This window comes from Chinchilla lanigera, unplaced genomic scaffold (genome assembly GCF_000276665.1).
Source record: "Chinchilla lanigera isolate Chin_1 unplaced genomic scaffold, ChiLan1.0 scaffold00071, whole genome shotgun sequence".
NCBI lineage: Eukaryota > Metazoa > Chordata > Mammalia > Rodentia > Chinchillidae > Chinchilla > Chinchilla lanigera.
This window is the reverse complement of record NW_004955472.1, coordinates 737,155-744,137: the sequence shown is the minus strand read 5'-3', so window position 1 is coordinate 744,137 and position 6,983 is coordinate 737,155. Positions and strand designations below refer to the sequence as shown.

Sequence of the window (6,983 nt, the reverse complement as noted above, 5' to 3'; positions counted from 1 at the left end):
GCTCCAGGTGCTGTGGTCAAGGCGCGAGATCCCTGGGGCCTCCTTCTCTAGGCCTTGGGGGTGAAGGAGCTTTCCAGAGCCATTATCTGGGCACGGGCTCCTGGCCAGATGAGGCTGGCTCCTTGGCGGTTCAACCCCATGTCCAGGGAGGAAGCTCAGATTTGCAAGGAATTTGATGTACTTGCTAAAAGCCATGCAAGTCAGTCGAGGACCCGTCTCACCCAGGCTACCCATCCTTTGTCTGAAATCTCTTACAGAGCTCCGCCAGACAGATTCCTTCGCTGTAGAGCCTACAGCTCGCACTGAGGCTGTTCCCGCTCGGTTAAGTGGCGGCCTGGCCGTTCAGGTCGTTTCAGTGCAACAGTTTGTGAGTGTGTATCTGTGTGTTCCCCGACCAAAACAATGCGCTGGAATCTTTCACAAGGTCTCCCCGCCTCAACAGAATGCTGTGAGCAGCAGCTTTCAATTTTCAGCCCAGCTGGTCCCAAAGATTTGGGACTAGACAGCTGGGTATGAGAACTAGCTTTCCCCCTTCCCCTTCCCTGTTTCTGTCATTACAGAACTGTTTTTAACAAAGCTAGTTTCCTCCAGAATCAGCTTAGCAACCTGGAGAAGCCTAAGGCCGCTCCTATAGGAGGGAAGCTGCCCTACATTTGGTCAATAACCAGTAGAACTTGATACTGACGCCAGAGTGTAAAAATAAACACCTCCCACAGTTCTGTCTTAATCCCTTGGCATCAGAGTTGCTATTATTAGTCTGTAGTCTCACAGGCAGCTGTGACGGACAGACAGCAGCCTGGATAGACCTATCCTGCCATCTTGGGATCAGACAGTTCCTCTCCTCACCTGCTGGGATCCGATCTGGGCCTCAGGAGAAGCACCACCAGTGTGGGAGTGTGTCCTGCAACAGGTGACAGGAGAGAAGGAGTAGTGTCTTTGGTCTAGAAAAGGCTGAGGCTCCCAGGGCCAGGTACCAGTCCGGAGTGTAAGGGCCGTAGCGTAATTGATTCAGGCCTAGCTCTGGGCACAGGAAAAAGGAATACAACTTTTTTTTTTTTTTTTTTTTTTTTTAACCCCTCCCGCCCCACAGTACTAGGCCCAGGGCCTTACACCTGCCAAGTGTTTCACCACTGAGCTACTCCCCAGCCTCTGTGTGTGTGTGTGTGTGTGTGTGTGTGTGTGTGTGTGTGTTACCAGAGATTGAACCCAGAGCCCTCACACTGAGGTACATACCCAGATGTTTTTTCACTTTCCCTTTGGAGGCAGGATTTCATTGAGTTGCCCGGGTTAGGCTTGAACTTGCAATCTACTGGCCCCCCATCTCAGAGTGCTGAGATTATAGGTGTGCACCACCATGCCTAGCATTTTTGACTCTTTTAAAGAATTTTTGCTTGCAAATTTTCTTGACCTGGAACCTTTAGGTTTTCTGGAAACTGGGAAAGAAGAGTTGAAAGGACTCCATTGATCATCTGCCAAAGATATACTAATAAGAATAATAAGAATAAGAATAATAACAACTTCATACTGAACACATCATGTGGTAGGTTCTATATATAGTATCTTAGTTCTACCCCAAGCCTTTGAGGGAAAATGTCATGACAGTTTTACAACTGAAGGATCTGAAGTTTGAGAGGTTAACTGACTTCCTAAAGTTCCTTAGCTGGCAGGCTGTGTCAGGTTTGAATGCAGGCTCATTTTAACACCAACTGTGTGATATGCACTGTACATAGTATGAGAGTTATTTATTTATTTATTTATTTATTTGTGTCTTTTTGAAACCCGGTTTCCCTAAGCAGTTCAGGCTGGTCTTGAACTCACTTTGCAGCCCAGGCTGGCCTCAAACTCATAGCGATCCTCCTGCCTCAGCCTCCTGAGTGCTGGGATTACAGGTGTGAGCCACCATGCCCAGATGCTATCTGCTTTTAAACTTTCTGTTACTCAGTTTAGTCCTATAACTAAAGCAAATACAGTCACTGGTACATAGAAATGCTCTTTGCTATCACCTGCTAGTGAGGCCATCCCAGTGCTCCTGCCAAGTACAGTGAGCTGGACTCTCGAGCTGTCACCTACGGTCTGTTGGAAGATAAGGCACCTCCCCAAGAAAGCTGTGACTCCAGCAGAGGAGTCTCGGGTGCCTGCACCGTGGAGAGCATGGCCAGATTGGAACTTGGTTCCCTAGGGGAGCAAGGCTTTGACGGCCTCTGGCAGGCATGCTGAGGGAGGGGCAGACCTGAGTGGAAAGATTTCCTTGAAAGGCGGCTAGGCTTCTTCCCTCTGTTGCCTGCCTCCCCCACCCTGGCCCCACAACTGGCTGTGTAATTCAATCTAGATTCTTCTCATAGCCTGCTCCTCTGTACATATGTGCCCTTTTATTTACAGCTTTGGAAACCCTGATTGGATGGTGGCTTACCAGCCTACATGCTACTTCAGTCCTCTGTGCGGGGAAGGGGGAGAGGAGAACACTGACTGCTTCCTGGAGCCCAGGAGCCACGGGATAAGCAAGGTGTTGGCCACACTGAGCAAGCCAGGGGCAGCTTAGGGGCCTTTTTGTTCCTGCTGACTTCTTCCTGCAAATACATGCGCGCCACCCGCCGAGCAAGGCAAGCTGTGCCATTGCTGTCAGCGTTCCCCGGCGCACTGTCTGCTGCTGGTGGTCTGCTCCCTTGCTGCTGTCCGACAGCTAGCGCTGGGAGGCTTCATCCTGCCGGTCGCATTCCCGGCTGCATTCGCTGTCCCCTCATCCGAAGAAGTCAGTCTGTCAAGGTAGGAGCTCAGTCTTCCTTAGCTCCCTGTAGCCCTTCTCTCTCTCCCAGCCTACCTCCTCGAAGGAACTGGAATACAGCAAAGTCTCAGTCTCTAGAAAGGTGTAACTGTAGCAGGTAGAAGCCGTGCACATGGGCGTGCAGGTGTGCACGTGCATCTGTACCTGTTGGAGTGCGAAGGACGCGGCGGAGGGCCCTGACCAACACCTCGCGCGGGAACCGTCCCTGGGCTTGGATTTCAGTTTGACTTGTGTGTGAGTAGGCCCGAGAGGAGTCAGAGGTCGCTGCGTCTGCGTGAGCTCCTGCCTCCAAACGGGTCACAGGTTGAGCTAAGGCGGGGGTCAAAGGTTGGCCATTAGGAGAAGGCAAACATTCACGGTCCAGATCCGTGGAGCAGGTTTCTTCCTAGATACAGTATTTTTTGAGCGCGAAGAGACCCTGTGACAAAGCTAAGTTTTATTATTATCCTCAGATCTTACGCAGAGAAGGTAATGACTCTGAGCACAGTGAGGGCCGGGGCTTCTCGCCTGCTCTTTTCTGGGTAGAACCTCCCAGTGCTGCAGTGTGTTCGTTGATTCGGGCATTGGGAACTTAAAGCACTGCTGCGCCTGCGAGGTAAAAGGCCTGGAACCTCCTGAGAGTCTTCCCCGGCTGTTCTCTGTCCCGGGGCCTTGCAGGAGGGCGCGGGGGTGGGGCGGGTAGGTTGGTGGCGGGGATTGAACCCAGGGCCTCGTGCACGCTGGGGAAGCACTGCACCACTCAGCCACACCTCGGCCCTTTTATCTGCTGTTTGTTTGGTTTTGGATATGGGGTCTCAATGAGTTGCCCAGCCTGGCCTCAAACTTGAAATCTCACTGCCTCAGCCCCGCGCTGGTGTGCAGCACCATGCCTGCCGCAGTGTTGTTTTCAAAGGCGCCTGCGTATTTCCAGGTCATAGGGAGAACGCAGGTGTGGGGAAAGGAAGGGGTAGTGACACCAAGGGGGCTAGGAAAGAGCCCATTCTGCTTCCAGGCCGAGCCTTTTCCAGAGTGTTTGTAAACTGACTTTTAGAGGTAGACTTTTAGCTGAACTTGTCTCCAACATGTCAGATGCCGAAAGCAGAGCAACTTCTATGCTTGGAAAGAGGATACTATATTAGGGAAGCCTAATAAGGAAGCAGCTGGTGTGTCTGGGACAGCCCTGTAGGCGAGGCCCCTTCTAGCACACTCCCAGCATGCTGGCCAGCCTCACTCGGCCTCCAAAATAACACAGAACTCGTGAGGAACAGGAGCCTTCTCAGCTAGAAGCAGCCACACTCTACCCTGAGGAAGGACAGACAGCCTCCTGGGCGCTGGCTGCCGTGCGTTCCTGTGGAATCGGACTCCTGCAGCCTCGGCCAGGTGTGCTGAGACATCTCACGGCTTTGTTTGTTCTCTTTGCAACTCAGCCCCAGACACCAGCAGGAATCACTGCTCGCACCATTTCTTAAATCTCCACATTCTTTCAGCATCTCTCTCGTGTTTCAGAGCGAAATACTTGCCTTGCAGGAGACTCAGCGCCTCTGTCTCATCTCATGTCCTCCGGTTACGTAGACCCTCAACAGGGTGAGGGGTCAGGCTGGCTCTCCCGAATTCACGTACAGCGCAGCTTATTTCTGTTCTGGGAAGCTAAGTTTGCTGTTAGTGAAGTTAATATCATTTGATGAACACTTGGTTTCAGAGCCATAAAGAAGGAGAGAAGCGTAGCTGATCACACGCATCTGACTCTCCTTTCTCCAGGGTCTGTCGCGGAGCAGTGCTCCGGCCCGGAGGAGGGGGTTTCTATCAGTCGGTCATCTTTTCACTCCCCAAACCGTGCTCAGCCCTGCTTGTGCCTTTGCCCAGAGGGTTCCACAATTTCTTCCTCTAAACTGGAGAATCTTTCGGAGGTGCTTTTCAGGGCCCCACAGGGAGAAGAGGGAGTGGATATGGGGCTTGAGGCATTCACTCCCTGTGTCAGTCAGGGTGGCTCTCTTTTCCCGGTAGGGGCTGAAAATTTTGAAACCACTGTTTTAACCTTTGTCTCCCATTGTGAAACAAATTCCTGGCTGTCCTGCCCCAACCCAGAGGCGCTGACAATTTCTTTTTTTTTTTTTTGCCTTTTTGAGACAGGATCTCACTACACAATTCAGGCTGGCCTGGAGCTCACTTTGTAGCCCAGGCTGACCTCAAACTCCCCAAGATCTTCCTGCCTCAGCCTCCCCAGTGTTGGGATTACAGGTGTACACCACCAGGCCTGACTCACTGACAATGATTTTGACTGAATTACTGAGTCCTTCAGGTTGAGTATTACCCCTGAACATCAGCCAGTGCCACCCACAAGAATGCAGTGTATACTCATCGCTTGAGTGATGGATTAATGGGCTCACAAGAGCATATTAACCAACAGCCTCTGGATACTTCTAGATCAGAACAGAGTATAGTTTACCATAGTGTATTTTGGTTTGTTTCATTTGAGCATTTCTGATCTTTGCTACTGGGATGAGCCAATCCAGGCTGAGGGGAAAACCCGGCCAGCCATGGGCTGTTGCTGCAGTAGCAGATGCCTGGCTAGGCCAACACAGACAGAAGTGCTGCTTCTTGATTTCCAAGAGAGTCCAGGAGGTGGAAAGTCAGCAGACTACAGAGAAAGACCAGGGACTGAAGCTTACTGGGGTTGCACCACCTGGTCCTTTGTAGCACTGGTGCTTTTCCTGAGAACTACCTGCCTCACAGAGTCCGGAATGCTCGTTGTTTTGGCCGTGGGCGCTGCAGGTGTCGTGCTGTTAACTGCTCTTAGCGGGTGTCTCCGACGCTGCTCATCTGCAGCACTCAGAGCACATCTGCCCGGGCTGCAGGGGGCTCGATTTTGTTTTTATCTAACATGTTTCATAAAAGCTATAATGTATTGTTTTGATAGTCAAGTAACAGCTACTTAGTAGGAAAATTGGTCAAATTTAGAATAAAGTCTGAAATTTTGTTCATGATAGTGTACTCAGTGTTCATACCTTTATTTTAACAAAAGTGCCGTGGTTATGAAGATGCTGACATTAGGACGATCGAAGGACGTATGGGAACACCGTACTTGCTTTGTAACTACTCCGTAAATCTAAAATCAGTAAAAATATTTAAGTTTTAGAAATTTGTATATAGCAATAAAGGCCTTCACAATGAAAAAGAAACCAAATAGTACCAAATCGGGAATAATCTGAACATCTAATCAGTAACTGCCAGGCGTGGTGGCGCACACCTGCAATCCCAGTACTTGGGAGGCTCAGGCAGGAGAATCATTGCGAGTTCGAGGTTAGCCTGAGCTGCACAGTGAGATCCTGTCTTAAAAAAAAAAAAAATCAGTAACATTAATAGATTATGATACACTAAATTTCTTTTTAAAAAGATCCCATATTTATACAAAATAAATGAAGGAAGGAAAAGGAAAAATCTTTCTTACATTAAAATGCCAATTAATAAAATGTAGAAGGAAGCCAGGCATGGTGGCACACGCCTGTAATCCCAGCACTCGGGAGGCTGAGGCAGGAAGATCATTGTGAGTTCGAGGTTAACCTGAGCTGCATAGTGAGACCCTGTCTCAAAAAGACAAAAAAATAAATAAAATAAAATAAAAGGTAGAAGGAATAATAGAAAATTACCATCTTTCAACCATCATAGTAAATAGTTTAGATGATAATCAATGGATGCTAAAAAAATTGGATGAAAATTTGATGGGGACAGGATATTCACACAGTCTAAAAGTAATCTCCTCCTAGGTTGCTTGTGACAAAGGAAAACATGGTGACTTTATAGAGGAGAAGTTCTATCTTTACAGATAGAACTTTACTATCTTAAAGTCCAAAGTTAGTATCATCAATAAATTGACGAAATGACCTCATAAGTTAGTTTTGTTTTGTTTTGTCTTTTTCTGCCTGTATCTGAATCTCCTAGACTCCTGTTTCCTGTTTTGGTATATTCTTTGTTCCTTATATTAGAGACCCTCCTCAAAAGTCTGATAATCCTTGCGTGGCTACTGATTTGTATTTAAGAATGAAGCATGAAATGTTGTGGATTTGTATCTTTTCTTGGAAATTTTTCACGTGATTCTGTTGTTACTTCAACCTGCTCAAGTCCCAAACAGATTCTTCTCCTCTTTGGCCCTAACTTTATCCATGTATAACTCTCAGAAAAGAGGAGTTTCAAGCCTTTTTTTTTTTTTTTTTTTTTTTTTTTT

General features: G+C 48.3%; 1 protein-coding gene and 1 long non-coding RNA gene across 4 annotated transcripts in view; one reads left to right on the top strand and one right to left on the bottom strand.

Moving 5' to 3' along the window:
- Nucleotides 1–1,171: 1,171 nt before the first annotated feature.
- The window catches only part of Rusc2 (RUN and SH3 domain containing 2), a gene marked incomplete in the record, with an annotated part of 44,946 nt that continues 39,134 nt past the window's right edge, over nt 1,172–6,983 (top strand). The window contains 2 exon segments of the mRNA XM_013522959.1: nt 1,172–1,540; nt 2,380–2,763.
- Nucleotides 3,258–6,983, bottom strand: part of LOC106150333 — a 13,202-nt gene continuing 9,476 nt past the window's right edge. The window contains exons 3-4 of one of the 3 annotated variants that reach the window (XR_001237078.1): nt 5,767–5,867; nt 3,258–4,768 (exon numbers count right to left, since the gene is read on the bottom strand). This is a non-coding gene — a long non-coding RNA (uncharacterized LOC106150333). The remainder of the gene's footprint in view (nt 4,769–5,766; nt 5,868–6,983) is intronic. The other 2 variants (XR_001237079.1, XR_001237080.1) reach the window with 2 other exon arrangements.